Here is a 17,397-nt window from a genome sequence, read left to right on the forward strand (position 1 = left end):
CTCTCGTTGATTTGTCGGCCTGTTCAACAACTCTTGTTGAACCCTCATCAGTCTCAGTCTCACTAGAAATCTCACATAAAACGAGCTTACTTCGTGGTTTATGATCCCTCATGTGGCCTTCTTCTAAGAAGATTGTTGGGGTTGATGCCCTAAAGTCTCGTGTTCTATAGTTTGTAAACAGCATGTACGAACGCCTGTGTTGTTAATATATGATATTTATTTCACATCTTGTAATTTTGCTCAGTTACTTGTTTTATTTTCTTTACCACAAACCAATAAACATAAAATCCCTAGTTATCTGTATGTGACTTAAGCATGTATGTGGTGACATACAAGTGGATCATGTCTTGAGTGATAACCAAAATGGTCTGTAGTATATGGATAAAGGAGGGAAACCTTATCCTGGTAATGCTATAGATGCGGCCCGCGTTGTGGAATGGTCACAAGTGTTGTGACTTGTCACAGATGGTCTGATCCTGATAATTCGTGTTGGGGACATGCGAGCGGGGGCGTCCTATACAAAGAGTTTGTATAAGACCTAACCACGAAGTGTTAACGTCTCGTTATATAACACGTTCATGATAGAGACTCCACTTCACTAGGATGACCATAGTAACATGACCTTAATCCTGAGTGAGTTGGGAACTCTTACCATTGAGGGCGGTTCTTTGATTTGTATGGGTGCGAATGGCCAGGTCACCAATTCAAATTGACAAGAGGAAGTTCGATTATATATAATATAATTGGACTGGTTAATTATATATGATATAATTGACAAATGTATGAGATACATTATTTTGGAGGAAATTAGATATAAATATAATTTATATCAAGTAGAGGAGAAAATACTATAGTAGATATATGATATCAAACTATAGGATAAAAATATAATATGATTATATTAATTAGGTATTTAATTGGTTAATTATAAGATAATTATGCCAAATTTCACGTTCGGACAGGGGTTAGTGGGCAGCATCGGTTATTGTAAGCGATGAGTTAAAATGAAAAAGGTTTTCATTTTGAATCGCCCGTCAATCATCCAAAGTATTCGTGGGAGAGCGTGCGTTGGAGAATTGTTGAATGATCATTTAAGCATTTCGAGAGACTATACGATAGCTCTTCTCCGCCTGAAGGATCGTCCACCTCACACTAAACGATCGCACACTGTCGCCTACACGATCGAATAGCTTCTCTAAACGATCGTATAGTGTGCCAATTTAGTAAAACGATCGTGTACCTTTTCCTAAACGATCGTTCAGTAAATCTTACGTGATTGTATAGCTCCTCCTAAACGATAAGCACTTCTGCTATGCGATAGCATCGTTTTCTCTCCCATTTGCTTATCGCCTACACGATTCGTGTTTCCTCCGTCCTCTACTAAATTCACCACAACCCACCCTTTAGGTTTTCACTCCGAGAATACTTGGGGCTCTTTAGTGGTGGTGTCATCCCTGTTGCAGTCGTGAGTTCATGTTGATCATGCTGCTACAGTCGACGTTTCCGCTGAGCGTTGGTAGATCTCGTGGAGGTTTTCCGCTGCGTTGGAGTTCCAAAGTGTGAAGACTGTCTTCAACTGGTATGAAACTCTCTCCCTTGTTGTTTATCTTGTTCTTAGCATTCCGTTAATTAGAGTTTATTTGCATAACTATATGTATTGAATGTATAATATTGTATTTCAGTCATGGTGAGATCAAAGCGATCCAAACGCGCTCATGGAACTCTTAGATATGAGATCCTTAAAAGATAGCATTTGTAGAAACAAACACTTTGTTCTCACTCAGATCATAGAAGTATCCACCTCTCGTTTCCTTGGGATAGCCTACAAAGAGGTAAAATCTTGAATGTGGTTCCAACTTCTTCGGGTTAGTCAATAGCACATGTGTCGGACTCCCCAAATTCAGACATGACGTAAACTACCATTACGGCCTCTCCACAACTCAAAAGGCGTTTCAAAAAATCTTTTCAAGGGAACGTTATTCAAGATGTAGCATGTAGTCTCAACTGAAAACCCCCAAAATGAGTCTGGAAGATGAGCATAACTCATCATAGACTGAACCATATCCAACAAGGTTCTGTTTCTCCTTTCTGATATACCATTCTGCTAAGGTGTACTTAGGACCGAGATTTGGGACGCAATTCTATGTTCTATCATATAGTTCTGAAATTTGAGGTCCATATACTCTCCACCATGATCAAATCGTAGTATTTTTATCTTCTTACCAAACAAGTTTTCAACCTTAGCCTTATAATCCTTGAATTTTTCAAGGGCTTCAGACTTATATTGAATTAGGTAGAGATACCCATACCTTGAATAATCATCTACGAAAGAATGAAATATTCATACCCACCTCGAGCCCTAACACTCATTGGATCACAAAGGTCAGAATGTACAAGCTCAAAGGCTTCCTTGGCTCTGTAACCTTTTCCAGTAAAAGGTCATTTGGTCATCTTGCCTTCAAGGTAAATCGTTTAGGTCAGCAAGCTTCATCGTTTAGTAACTGACTAAATGATCGCTTAGTAACACGAGGTAGATCGTTTACCTGTCATCGCGGTACGCGATCGCATAGACAATCGTTTAGGTCAGCAAGCTTCATCGCTTAGTAACTAACTATACGATCGCTTAGTAACGCAAGGTAAATCATTTACCTGTCGTCATGCTACACGATCACATGGACGATCAGGTTTCACAGCCTCGTCGTTGTCTACGCGATTGTTTAATTTATGCTCTGATCGTATAGTGTGCGTTGAATGATCGGCTACCTACTCGAGTTTGCTACACGATGAAGACCTTTTGATGGTTCAAGATTCGGTTCGCCTGTGAACCGGTTTGCTCAATGAAAAATGTAATAGATAAGGTTTTTTCATTCCCATTTTTTGTAGAGGCTCATCCCGGTCCATTAATCCTTTTGTTTATTACATGCGATGTATGTTTTTTATATGTCATATGGTATGAACATATAATAAATCCCACCTTAGGTTATGCAATGGTCATGCATCATCTCTTTATTGTAATTGTTATAATTTAGAGAAGCATGGTTTAATTATGTAAGAGCATTCTCATGCATCATATAATATAAGAGTTATATTTATGTATGCATAAAAAGCATTGACATGCATCATCTTTATATTATAATTTTTATAGTATAAGGGTGAATGATAGCATGTTTGCTTGGTTGTTACGTGTTATATAAAAGTTATATATAGTAATGATTGGAAATTGCATGAAGCATGACACATAGGTTACTTTATAAATGTTATAAACGCCTCATTGTGCACAATGGTTTTAGTTGTTTCTTTTTAAAAGTTAAAGAGAAATTAGAACTAAAAGAAATAAGAAAGACATGTATGCTCACTTAGGTTTAATTCATGGTTTTAAAGTGTTTAAAACTTGGATCACATAGACCTAAGATCACGGTTCTAATACGATTAGCAACCCTAAGGATTTAATCTTTTAATCAGTTTAATAGGATTAAATTGGCTAATAAAAGGTTAAAGTGTAGCAAATCTATCTATAAGGGACCTTTCGTCTAAGGCAGATTCTGTCTAGGCTGGGGTATTTAAGTTGACGGAAACGTAACACCCTACCTGGGAACTTACCTAGAAAGGTGAATTAGATAGATTTGATGCATATATGCAAGTTAAGGACAATCCATTAAAGTGTTTAAATGTGACTAATTAACTTGTTCATATTTCATAGACAAACGTTGTTTATGAACAAAGTTTAAAAAGAAGACTTAGACTAAAATTAATAGCCGGATTGTCTAGGTTAATGAATCCCTACGTAAAACATTCAGTGTGAGGTACTTGGGGCAAAAAATGCTTCACTTAAACTTTTCACGTTTCTCCTAAATAGTCCATATCGTGAGATTTACCCTCTACCTCCGACACCTTTGGCATGTCCCCCTAACAGATGGTGTTTGGGTAGGTCAATATTAAGGTGGATGGAGAGAGTGTTCATAGTAAGTGGAAGCGGGAAGTGTGACAGCATATCCCTCGGTCTCCCCTGTTAGGTAGAATAAAGTTACTGCGCATCGTCTCGAGGCAGCTTGGGAGTGTCCCCCTAAAGGATGGCAGTTTTGCACGTTTCTTTATTTGATCTCCTGTAAGAGGATAAGGTAACTTAGTCTCTTGTCCTAATCTGCTTCTTTCCTACGATGGGCTCATTAGGGCGGGACTCTGGTACCGAAAGCGAGGGGTTACACTTACATGGAATAGTTAAAGGTTAACCATTCTAGACCGAAAAATGGTGGTTGTTAGATTCAGTTCCAAAAGTTGGTTCTGCCTAATGGTTGAGAATGTCTCATCCCAGCGAAGGGGCAACTGATTACCCCACCGGTGACGTTTGTTCTGCCTCACTAGGGCATCATTGCAAAATAGAAGTCTATAACTTGGGTACTTGAAATTGTTTTGCAAAACTGGTTGGTTTAAAAGTGGTTTAGCAAAGTCTGATAAAATTTTGTTCTTATTTTCAGCAACATTTTCAAAATAGCAAAAACCACTTTAGCATTACTTAGTGCCGAAAAACTTACTAGCGATAATTTTGCAACATGGAAACACATGATCATGACGATCCTGATCATCGAGGATTTCATGTTCACTCTCACGGAGGCTTTTCCTTCTATTCCAGCTCCGAATGCCGCTCGAAATGTTCGGGAGGCATACGAATGATGGACAATGGCGAATGAAAAGGCCCGAGCCTACATCTTGACAAGTCATTCTGAAATCTTGGCCAAGAAACATGAGCCTATGCTCTCAGCTCGTGAGATCATGGAGTCCCTGCGGGGATGTTTGGACAACCGTCTGAACAACTTATGCACGAGGCTCTTAAATACATATTCAATTCCAAAATGGAAGAAGGCACCTCTGTTTATGAACATGTGCTAAATATGATGGTCCACTTTAATGTGGCGGAGTTGAATGGGTCTACCATCGATGAGGGCATCCAAGTTAGCATAATTCTGCATTCTTTGCCGAAGAGCTTCCTGCACTTTGTTAGCAATGTGATTCTTAACAAAGTGAAATATAACCTTAAAACTCTCCTCAACGAGTTGCAGACATATAATCTTTACTGAAAAGTAAGGAGAGGCGGAAGGGTGAGGCAAATGTTGCTTCATCCTCCAGGACATTCCATAGAGGTTCGACCTCAGGAACGGAGTCTGCACCTTCTACTTCTAACTTTGCAAATGGGAAGAAGAAGGGTGGTAAGGGAAAAAGGAAGGCGCCTACTAACCCACCGTCTATCGCCCCAAGTAAACGTCCACAAGTTGCTAAAGGAAAGTGTTTCCACTGAAACGAAGATAGACACTGGAAGAGGAACTGTCCTCGGTATCTGAAAGAGAAGAAAACAGCCTAAGGCCAAAGTCGATAAAGGTAAATGTGATTTACTTGTGCTTGAAACTTGTTTAGTGGAGAATGATGATTCTGCCTGGATAATTGATTTGAGCGCCACTAAACATGTTTGTTCTTCTTTTTAGGGGATTAGAACTTGGCGACACCTGAAGGCTGGTAAGATGACGATGTGAGTAGGCACCGGGCACGTTGTCTCAACTGTGGCAGTGGGAGGACTCTAGTTAGCTTTACAGAATAGGTTTCTTATTTTAAATAATGTATATATTGTTCTCGAACTAAGAGGAACCTTATTCTGTTAAGTGTTTATTGCAATGTAAATATACTCTCTCTTTTAATGTGGATAAATTGTTATTCATAAAGATGGTGTTTTTATTTGCATAGCAAATTTGGAATCGAATTTATATGTGCTAAGGTCGTTAGCCATTAATTCCCTCCATAATACTAAATTGTTCAGAACTGCTGTAAATCAATCAAAACGTCGATGAATTTCTCTAAAAGAAAATGCCTAACTTTGGTATCTTCGTTTAGGGCACATCAATCTCAATGGGATTGAGAGATTGGTGACTAATGGACTTCTAAGTTAATTAGAAGAAAATTCTTTACCAGCGTGCGAATCTTGCCTTGAGGGTAAGATGACTAGACAACCTTTTACTGGAAAAGGTCATAGAGCCAAGGATCCTCTTAAGTTAGTACATTCTGACCTTTGTGGTCCTATGAATGTGTGAGCTTGAGGTGGCTATGAGTATTTATCAGTTTCACTGATGATTACTCCAGGTACGGGTATGTTTATCTTATGCAACAGAAGTCTGAATCCTTTGAAAAGTTCAAAGAGTTCAAGGCTGAAGTGAAAATGCATTAGATAGACGGATTAAAACACTTCGATCGGATCGAGGTGGAGAGTTTTTGGACTCAGCATTCCAGGACAATTTGATAGAGCATGGAATCGTTTCCCAACTCTCAGCACCAGGTACACCTCAGCAGAATGGTGTGGCAAAGAGGAGAAATAGGACCTTGTTAGACATGGTTCGCTCAATGATGAGTACACTTCCTTATCGGACTCGTTTTGGGGTTTCGCAGAGGAGACTGCGGTATACATACTCAACTGTGTTCCCTCCAAGAGTGTTGCAAGAACACCTCTGGAGTTGTGGAATGGGAGTAAAGCTAGTTTACGTCACTTCCGCATTTGAGGTTACCCTGCACATGTGCTTGAGGCTAATCCCAAGAAGTTGGAACCACGGTCGAGGTTATGCCATTTTGTAGGATACCCCAAAGGTACACGAGGGGTTATTTTTATGATCCGACGGAAAATATGGTGTTTGTTTCAAAAAACGCTACTTTTCTAGAGGAGGATCATATAAGGGAGCACAGTCCACGAAGCAAAGTCGTGTTGCGTGAGCTTTCTAATGAAACTACTAAACTTCAACAAGAGTTGTTAAAGAGCCTGCTATATCAGTAAGAGTTGTTGATGGGAGTTCATCCAGTAGGTCAGTTCCACCTCAAAAGTTGAGGGAACCTCGACATAGTGGGAGGGTTGCGGACCCACCCGATCGCTATCTAGATTTCACAGAAATCCTTGCTATGGTAGCAGATGGCGACGTTGAGGATCCGTTGTCTTAAAAGAAGGAAATAGAGGATGTTGACTGGGGTGAATGGGTCAAGGCCATGGATCTTGAGATAAAGTCGATGTACTTCAACTCCGTATGTGATCTTGTAAATCAACGAACTGAATCGGTCCATTTATTGACTGAAACAGGCATCTCGATCTTGGAACATTCGAATTGATACTGCGATCAAGTCGTATGGCTTTGGCAAAAACGTTGATGAACCTTATATCTACAAGAAGATCATCAATGCTTCAGTAGTCTTCTTAATGTTGTATGTAGACGATATCCCACTCATTAGGAATGATGTAGGTCTACCGACTGCAGTTAAGAACCGGCTAGTGACCCAATTCCAAATGAAAGATTTGGGAGAGGCTCGGTTTGTTCTAGGTATACAGATCTTTCGGAGTCATAAGAACACAGTACTAGCACTGTCTTAGGCATCGTACATTGACAAGAAGTTGCTCAAGTACTCGATGCTAGCACTTTGTCTAAGGACATGTGTAATAAGACACCTCAAGAGGTTAAGAAGATGAGTCGGTAGGTATATGTCTAACCCATACCATTTTAATGTTGTTGACCCGTTTACGAAGGCTCTCACGACTATAGTGTTTGAGAGACACCTACGGAGCATGGATCTACAGGATTGTCTACGGGTGGACTAGGGCAAGTGGGAGATTTTCTTGTACTGGGCTTTTATGCCCTAGTTTATTGTTTTGTACTAGAATTTTGTACACCCCACTTCGCTTTAGGAAAAGTGGGAGATTTTTGGGGTTGATGCCCTAAAGTTTCGTGTCATGTAGTTTGTATACAATTTGTACGAATGCATGTTTTGTTAATATATGATATTTACTTCACATCTTGTATTTTTGATCATTTGCTTATTTTATTTGCTTTACCACAAAACAATAAACATAAAATCCCTGGTTATCTGTATGTGACTCAAGCATGTATGTGGTGACATACAAGTGGATCATGTCTTGAGTGATAACCAAAATAGTCTATAGTATATGGATATATAAGGGAAATCTTATCCTTGTAATGTTATGGATGCGGCCCACTTTATGGAATGGTCATAACTGTTGTGACTTGTCACAGATGGTCTGATCCTGATCATTCGTGTTAAGAACATACGAGCGGGGACGTCCTATACAAAAAGTTTGTATTAGACCTGACCATGAAGTGTCAACGTCTTGTTATATAACACCGTTCATGACAGAGACTTCACTTCACCGTTCATGACAGACACCGTTCATAACACCTCAATCCTAAGTGAGATAGGAACCCCTGCCATTGAGGGCGGTCCTTTGATTTGTGTGGGTGCGAGTGGCTAGGTCGCCGATTCAAAACTACCATTTTGGGGATTCGACTGATTTGGGAGTTGGGAACTCAGCTACACAAAATGAAATTCACTCCTTCCCTGAGGCAGAGGTAAGTAGATAGATTGCTCCCTTAAGGGCTGATTCCGGGGCTTAAACGATGTGATGCCACACACCTTCTCTTGGCCCGAGAGGTGTTCACACATAGTTGGACTATGTTGTATTGTTCATTAAAGAAATCAGTGGTACTTAAGGAGTGAGATGTAACTACTGGGACAAAACGATAATTTGGCCCAACTGTACTTACGAGCATCTGTGAAGGGTCATCGTACTCATGATTGGTTATATCCAATGGAGACATAAATATATCTGTCGTAAAAAAAGTTTAGTTGTTGGCTTTAGTGGAATGCCTAACAGTTAATGGATGGTAGAACTCATGGCTAAAGAGTTTAATCATCTATTCACGGACCGTTAGAGCTTCGAGCCATAGGTCCATTAGGTCCCCTGGGTAGCTTGGATAAAGTCGATAACCAGTGTTTTGGTTAATTTGAAATGTTCAAATTGACAAGAGAAAGTTCGATTATATATGATATAATTGGACTAGTTAATTATATATGATATAATTGGCTAAATGTATGAGATACATTATTTTGGAAGAAATTAGATATTAATATGATTTATATCAAGAAGAGGAGAAAATACTATAGTAGATATGTGATATCAAACTATATGATAAAAATATAATATGATTATATTTATTATTAATTAGTTGGTTAATTATATGATAATTAATAAAAAATTCACGTTCAGACGTGAGTTAATGGGGCAGCATTGGTTATTGTAACCGATTAATTAAAATGAAAATAGTTTTCATTTTGATCAATCGCCCAAAAGAATTCGCAAGCGCGCGCTGGTGAAAAGATAAAACGATCACTTAAGATTTTCGAGAGCCTATACGATAGTTGCCTCGTGCCGAAACGATCATCCACCTTGCGCCTAAACGATCGCATACTTGTTCTTACATGATCGCATAGCTTCTCTAAACGATCGTATAGTGGGTCGATTTATCTAAATGATCGTATACCTTTTCCTCAATGATCGTTCAGTAAATCCTACATGATCGTGTAGCTCCTCCTAAACGATAAGCATTTATGTTATGCGATAGCATCTTTTTCCCTCGCACTTGCTTATCGCCTACACGATTCGTGTTTCCTCCTTCCTCTACCAAATTCACCAAAGACCACGCTTTGGGTTCTCACTCCGAGAATACCCGAGGCTCTTTTCTGGTGGTGTCGTCTCTATGGCGTTCGTGTTCGTGCGGTTGTTCGTGTTGCTTTTGTTGATGTTGCTACTGGGCATTGGTAGATCACTTGGAGGTTTTCACTGCTTTGAGTGTTGAAGTTTGAAGAACATCTTCAACTGGTATGACACTCTTTCCCTTGTTATTTTGTTGTTCATAGCATGCCATTAATTAAGATTTGTTTGCATAACTGTATGATTTGAATATATAATATGTATTTTGGCCATTGTAAGATCAGAGCGATCCGAACGTGCTCATGGAACTCTTCGGTAAGAGATCCTTCAATTCACACACTGGCAAGGAGTTTTCTTCTAAACTCTTTAGAAGTCCACTATTCACCAATTGCTCAATCTTTGGTCTTTGGTCTTTTAGCTGTTGTTGTTGTCAATTCAATTCACACACTGGCAAGGAGTTTTCTTCAATTCACACTGCCATAGATGAGTTTTCCCTTGGGAGATACCTTTGGTCTTTTAGCTGTTGTTGTCGTATTGAACATTTTAGTGTTAAACAAGACTTTTATGCCTAACGATCTTAGTACATATAAGTTACTTTCCATTGAACCAAAACCAATCTCCAACCCATTCTTGAAAATAAACACTTTATTCTTAGAAAAGGAGACGGTATACCCTTGTTCATAGAGACAAGAAACCGAGATTAAGTTCCTCTTAATATGAGGAACTACAAAAATATTATCCAGTAACAGATAACAAATAACTTCAACCTGCCTACAGCAACAGCTGAAACAACCTCACCAGTACTAACTCGAAGAATCATCTCTTCTTGTGGCAACATTTGCCAGGAACTGAATCCTTAGTAAGAGGAACTGACATGGTTGGTGGCTCCCAAATCATGGATCCAGGCAGAAACATCATTCTCTACCAAACACGTCTCTAAGACCAATAAATCACATTTACTGTCTTTCCTCCTCTTTTGGAGAGTAGTGGGATCAGTATTGGACCAACTGACACGATTAGTTTTGTCATCCATCCCTTTGTGCTCGAAAAGTAAAAACTGACGTTCAAACAAATCTTGCAATGAGTATATGATCTCGCATGCAATGACCATGTTCTCAACCCTTTTGGCCAAAACATCAGGTATGCTAGCCAAAACGTGAAGTCAGGCCAATGAATTAGCCTTCACTCACACCTTATATGTATTACGAACACTTCACGGTGCATCAAGGGTCGGGACTTGAGGAAATTCCTCAATCATGGCAAATTCGAGGTCGTTTACCATGAAATATGTGTTACACGACTCTTTCCACTGTATGAAATCAATCATATTAAAGGCACTAAACGGAAATACAAACAAGTTGCTGAAAAACAAAAACACATTGACCTACATTAGGTTTTAAGCAAATACCCGTTGAAAAAAAATATACAACATCCAATAAGGTTAAGCAAAACTAACATGGACCCCATGTGACATCTAGTTTCACAATGATGCTTCAAAGGTTTAAGATAAAAACCGCCAAAGGGAGGTTGATTATCCCTCCTCTGAATTGAGAAATTCTCAACCAGTCATTAATACCAGAACAACTTTTGTTCCTATAACGACTAGCCATCATTGATTTGGTCAAGAGATCATTAACTTACTTAATAATCTTCTGTAAGTGTGACCCGCCATTTTAGGCCTAGAGATTCGCCCCAAACAGCCAATCCGAAGGGAAAAATCCAATTGGGGAAAAACGTAAAGCGACCCTATCCATTTCTGGAGTTCACCTGGATCTTGACCAATTGCACAAAATCCATTCGAAGGGGGATACTCCTAAGGCGCCATGAGGGAGTACAGAATGATCTCACGGTATGAACCAATGACAGAGACCGTAGGACATGTTGATACACATCCTTCACCTACTTACTATAAATACTCTCTCTATCCACCTTGATATTGACTCATGAAAACACCATTCGAAAGGGAATGCTCCCAGGGCACCACGAGGCCAAGCATGAATCTCACGGTATGAACATTCAGGGAGAAGTGTGAGTGGAATCATTGACATATCAGATACATCTTTTCCTCCCACTGAATATTTTATAACCTAGAGTTTAGTTTACATAGAAAAAAAAAACACGGCTAAGGATTTTAATTTAGTGACTTTTTAGGTTTGCCCAAGAGTAACGTTTACCTTGGATAGTTAAACAAATTTTGATCATCATCTATTAAACTCTTTAACGGATTCTTTGACCAATTTTCGCATGCTTGTAGAAAATCTATCTAATTCACCTTTCCAGGTAGGTTCCTAAGTAGAGGTGTTCCGTTTCTATCAGCTTAAGAACCCCAGCCTAGATAGAACCTTCCTTAGACAAAAGGCCCCTTATGGATAGATTTAAAACAATTTTAATCTTTTATGCTAATCAATTTAATCCTATTAAACCAATTTAAAAATATTAATGTAGGTTACTAATCTCATTTGAACCTTTGAACTTAGGTCTATCTCAATCCAATTTTAAAACCCTTTTAAAAACATGAGTGCACCTTAAGTCCGTATGCAACTCTTTCTTATTGATTTTGTTCTAATTTCCTTTATAACACTTATAACGGAAACAACCAAAACCACAACGTAAAGTTAACACATACAAGGCATTCATAACGCTTATAAATAGCCTAAGTATCATGTTCAATGCATTGTTCATTCATTGCTACCTTTTTATATAACTTTTATACAAACAAGCAATGAATCAAGCACAACATGCTTCCATTCACCCTTGTACTATAACACTTATAATATAAAGATGATGCATGATAATGCTCACTGCATGCACAAATATAACTCTTATACTTCATGATGCATGCACATGCTTTCATGTAATTTTTTCATGCTAGATTATAACACTTATAATACATGATGCATGAATAATTGCACAACCTAAGGTGTGTTTAAACTATATGTCAAACACTTTGCTATATAAACACCATGCATCACACATATAATAAAAAAATGTTGATGTACCGGGTAAAATTACCTCAAATCCTCAAAACTAAAGCTAACTATTACAAAACAAGGAGCCTCCGGTTCAAACAGGCGAACCGGGTCTTGAATCGTCTGGGCGAAGCAATGCGTCTCCACTCATCGTGCACCAAACACTTCGTGATCGTCTACACGAAAGAACAAACGCTTTGCTCAATCGTCTACCTACGCTTCCAGAGCTAAACAATTGTTTAGTAGCGATCGTGTACCTTTTACTATGCGATGAAGCACGAGGTACGCAATCATCTAGTGCACCGTGCACAATGCAAGCCTTATACAATCATCTAAATGACTACGATGCGATGAAGCATGATCGTTGAGCGAGCGCCTTTGTATAAACGATGAACATCATATGCTCCCACTACGATCGTCTACCTCCAGCGTCTATGTGATCGGGCAACCAATGCTATGTGGTAGAGTAAACGATTTACGCTAAACGATCTTTTAGTAATACTACATGATCGTATAGAAAAATCTACATGATCGTTTAGTTAAATCCCAACGATCATTTACATGTGGTTACACGACACGACCAACTTTTGGTCTTCTTCTTTGCTGAGAACCACATCTCCATGCTTCAAAACTTCATCATAAACGACTCGACTAACTCAAACTCTTTGAATTACAGACTCGATAGCATGTTAATTACGCCAAAAAACACAGGGGTCCTTACAAAATCAACACTTTGTAATTTAAAGAAAGCTTTAAATAGAGGCAATTAAACCCGTAAACATTCATCAACCCTATCCACAAACGCATTTAACAATTAAATACAAATGTAGAAAACTCACCACGACTGTAAAAGAAGTTCAAAATAGAAGTGAAATTTGGAATATCAGAACAACCTGGCTCTATTACCAATTGAAGCAAATCGAACATGAGGATTTCCCTGAGCAGCGGAAGGATCTTTCCAAATTTCATTCATATATGAACATACACAATTATATTCACAAATGGAAACAACAGGCTATGCGCAAAATAGAAATTACAGCATGCTCTACTAAATGATCAAGAGATAGAACTAACAAACCTTTGAAGATTCATCTTTAAGATCCCTTGATTACGAACGCTCGATCACAGCAACATGAAAACACACGAACGCTTGTACACTATGACTACTACACAACACGATCACAGAAAACTCGAACAAAATGATCTCCAAGATCACGAACACCCCGACCACCACGAACGGCCTCCACAGAACCTCGACTGTGTCGAGTTGAGTATGACACCACCAAAAAGGTTACCTTCGTATTCTCGGTGTGAGAATCTAGAATGTGGGCTCTGTGTGGACTTGGTTAGAGGCAAAGATCGGAGGAGAACAATCGTGTAAACGAGTGAGCAAGTGGGAGATGTCAAAGTCTATCGTATAGAACGATGCCCAATCATTTATCAAATGCTATGCGATCGTTTAGCTAATCGTCCAGCTGAGTGTCTATTATGTAGAAACACTTAACAATCGTCTAGTCTCTCCAAGCTGTCATTTAGTAAATCTGATTTACTTGACAACTTTTTCGTGAGAGCTTTCTGAGAATGGAATTCTCAAATCAATATTCACTAAATTTAGGAAAACATTTTTTTATTATCTACAGTTACCATGAAACCACCAATAACCTCCCACTCAATTAGTTATTAGAGAAAAAGAGATAATTATCCAATAATTAATATTATTATAAATATAAATGATAACCAACTTACCATATTATATTTATAACCTATAGTTTTAATATTTCATCTCATGAAACATATAAACCATAACTCTTGTTCTATTTTATGGCACTTAATGTAAATCTCATTTACATTAACCCTCCACTTGATGTATCTCATACACCACACCGATCATATCATATATAATTGAATTACCTCTTGCCAATTTGAACATTTCAAATCAACACCAAGAAGTGATCCTCAACATGAATCCATTGAGCTACCAAGGGGACCTTATGGATCTGTAGCTCGAAGCTCTAACGGTATGTGAATAACTAATTAAACTCTTTAGTCATGGGATTCACCATCCGTTAACTACCAGGCACTTCACTAAAGACCGACAGCTGAACTCTTCTTACTATAAATATATTATGTGCCCATCTTAACCAATCAACAGTGCGACAACCCTTCACAGATTGCTCGTAAGTATAGCTCGGCCAATAACTGTTATGTCCCTGTAGTTACATCTAACTCCTTAAGTCCCACTGATCCTTCTAATGAATATAAGTCATAGTCTTACTATGACTGAGTCATCTCTTGCAAAGAGAAGCTGTGGCCACTATGTTCAAGCCTCGAAATCAGCCCTTAAGGGAGCAATTTATCTACTTACCCCTGCTTCAGAGAAGAAGTAAATTCCATCTTGTATAACTGAGTTCCCAGCTCCCAAATCAGACAAGTCCCCAAAAAGGTAGGCATGTTGAGTTGGCAGTTTGGCCACTCTCACCCATATTAATCAAAGAACCGCCCTCAAAGGCAGGAGTCCTAAAACACTAAGGATTGAGGTCATATCACCTATGGTCATTTATGTGAGATGTAAGTCTCCAGTATCAATAGTGTTATATACAGAGACGAATCATTTCGTGGTCCGGTCTTATACAAACTCTTTGTATAGGACACTCCCGCTCGCATGTCTCCACATGAATGGTTAGGATCTACCATCTGTAGTAGTTTACAATACTTGTAAACTCCTACAAAGCGAGTCATATCCGTAGTTTCACAAGGATCAAGTATCCCACATTAATCCTTATACTACATGTTGGGTTTTATGTCCTAAAACTTATAGTTTTGTAAACATTAGAACTTATTCTGAGAATTTGTTATAGTTATTATTGAAAATATTGTTTTTTAGAAATCCAATAAATCTAAGTCCCTTGACTATTATATGTGTACTTGAACTTTATGTGGAGACATATAAGTGGATCAGGTTCGAGTGAATAGTTAAAATGATCTATAGTATATGAATAAGGTTGGGTACCTTATTCTGGTAACACTATTGGATGCGGCCTACTCTGTAGTTGTTACAAAGAGTTGTAAAGTGCTACACACGAAGTGATCCTAATTCGTACATGTTGAGACATGAGGAGTGTGGGTGTCCTGTGCAAATGAGTTTTGTGCAAGATCGGACCACGAAACCTGTCACTCTTACTTTATAACGTCGTTTACTGTTTGAGACTGACTATTTCAAAGCGATGACCTAGGTAACTTAATCTTAATCCTGAGCTAACTATGAACTCCTGTTTGTTCGGAATTATCCTTTGATCTGCAAACAGTGAGAGTAGACCAGTTTCCTCTACTCAATAAGCTTACCATTTTGGGGATAAGACCGGATGAATAACTGGGAACATAGGGTACAAGAGGGAATTCACTCCTACCTGATTAGGGTTAGTAGTGAGGTTATTCCCTTCAAGTTCTGATTCTGGGTCTTGAACAAGAGGTCTCACCCTCTCATTGGCCTGAGAGAGAATCAATTTGATGATTGGATCACAAATCAATTGTTCATTAGGGGATTGGTGGAATTTAAGGAACAAGGAAATTTCGGGAGTAAAACGGAGATTCGACCCAGCCATTATTACGAGCAACCTGTGAAGGGTTAACTTACTAATCATGGTTATATCGAGTCGACATAATATATCTACAGTGAGGGGAGTTCAGCTATGGGCTTTAGTGGAATCACCCATTAGTTAACGAATGAGGGTTAGATCGGTCTAATAAGTTCAACTGATTAATCTCGGATCGTTAGAGCCCATGATCTGTAGGTCCACGAGGTCCCCCTATTAGCTCATAAATGGATAAGCTCTAGAATAGCGTGATAAGTTAATTTGAAGTGTTCAAATTAGAATTAAATGAATTTGGAAAAATATGATTTAAATATTTGAAGATGGAATTGTGTTAAAAATTAATTTAATATTTGATATTAAATTAATTAGAATTATTTAAATTGTTTAAATGATTATTTATTAATTTTATTAAAGAAAATCAATTTTGTAAAATTAATAATATTTTCAGTTTTATTAAATAAAAATAATTTTTGATAAAATAGAAAAGAAAAGAAAAACACAAAGTTGGAAAAATTGTTTTTCCATTTACTTCATGAACTAGCTCACCAACAACCCACTTTAACTCTTCATTAACTTCAAGCATGAGGTGCATCTCATGTAGCAAACTTCTTTGCAAATGTCTGCAATATATAGAAGATTTTGGAGTTTTTTGAAGGGGAGCAACCGAACAGAAATTTTGAGAAAAATTTGAGAGAAGAAGGGTGTTATTCTACATGGTTATTGCTATGAGCTTCTTCAAATTCTCTTAATTCCAGCTTATTTTGAGTCTCACTACTCAATCTTGAGTTCCAAGAGGATAGTAGGGAAGATCTTGGGGTGGTTTACAACAAGATCCGTAGGAGATTTGCAGCTGAATCGAAGCTTAGAGGAAGTTCTTCAAAGGTATGTCATGAAACCCATTTTTTTCTGTTGAAGCATGTTTTCTTTTCTGCCAAAATTAATGAACTGAGTGCTAATGAATCCTAGTTTCTTCCGCTGCACATTAGTACCTTCCAACACTACATACCTATTTAGGTTATCGCTTAAGGCATGATCCACTTGTATATCTCATATACATACTTGAGTTTACATACAATAACCATAAAGCTTTGTTTATTGGATATGAGTAAATGCCAGAATGAAATAACATTTATTTTATTCATAAATAATGTGTTAATTACAAACAACGAGACTCTGGGAGAATTAGGACACCAATCCCAACACGCACATCTCACTCTCTCTTATCTTACTCTAGCCCATCTCGCTTTCGTTCATCTCGCTCTAGCCCATCTCACTCTCGCAAAATTCGTCCACTATCTTGTCTAACTCT

Source organism: Benincasa hispida, chromosome 1 (genome assembly GCF_027475165.1).
Source record: "Benincasa hispida cultivar pf3 chromosome 1, pf3_genome.v1.1, whole genome shotgun sequence".
Lineage (NCBI taxonomy): Eukaryota > Viridiplantae > Streptophyta > Magnoliopsida > Cucurbitales > Cucurbitaceae > Benincasa > Benincasa hispida.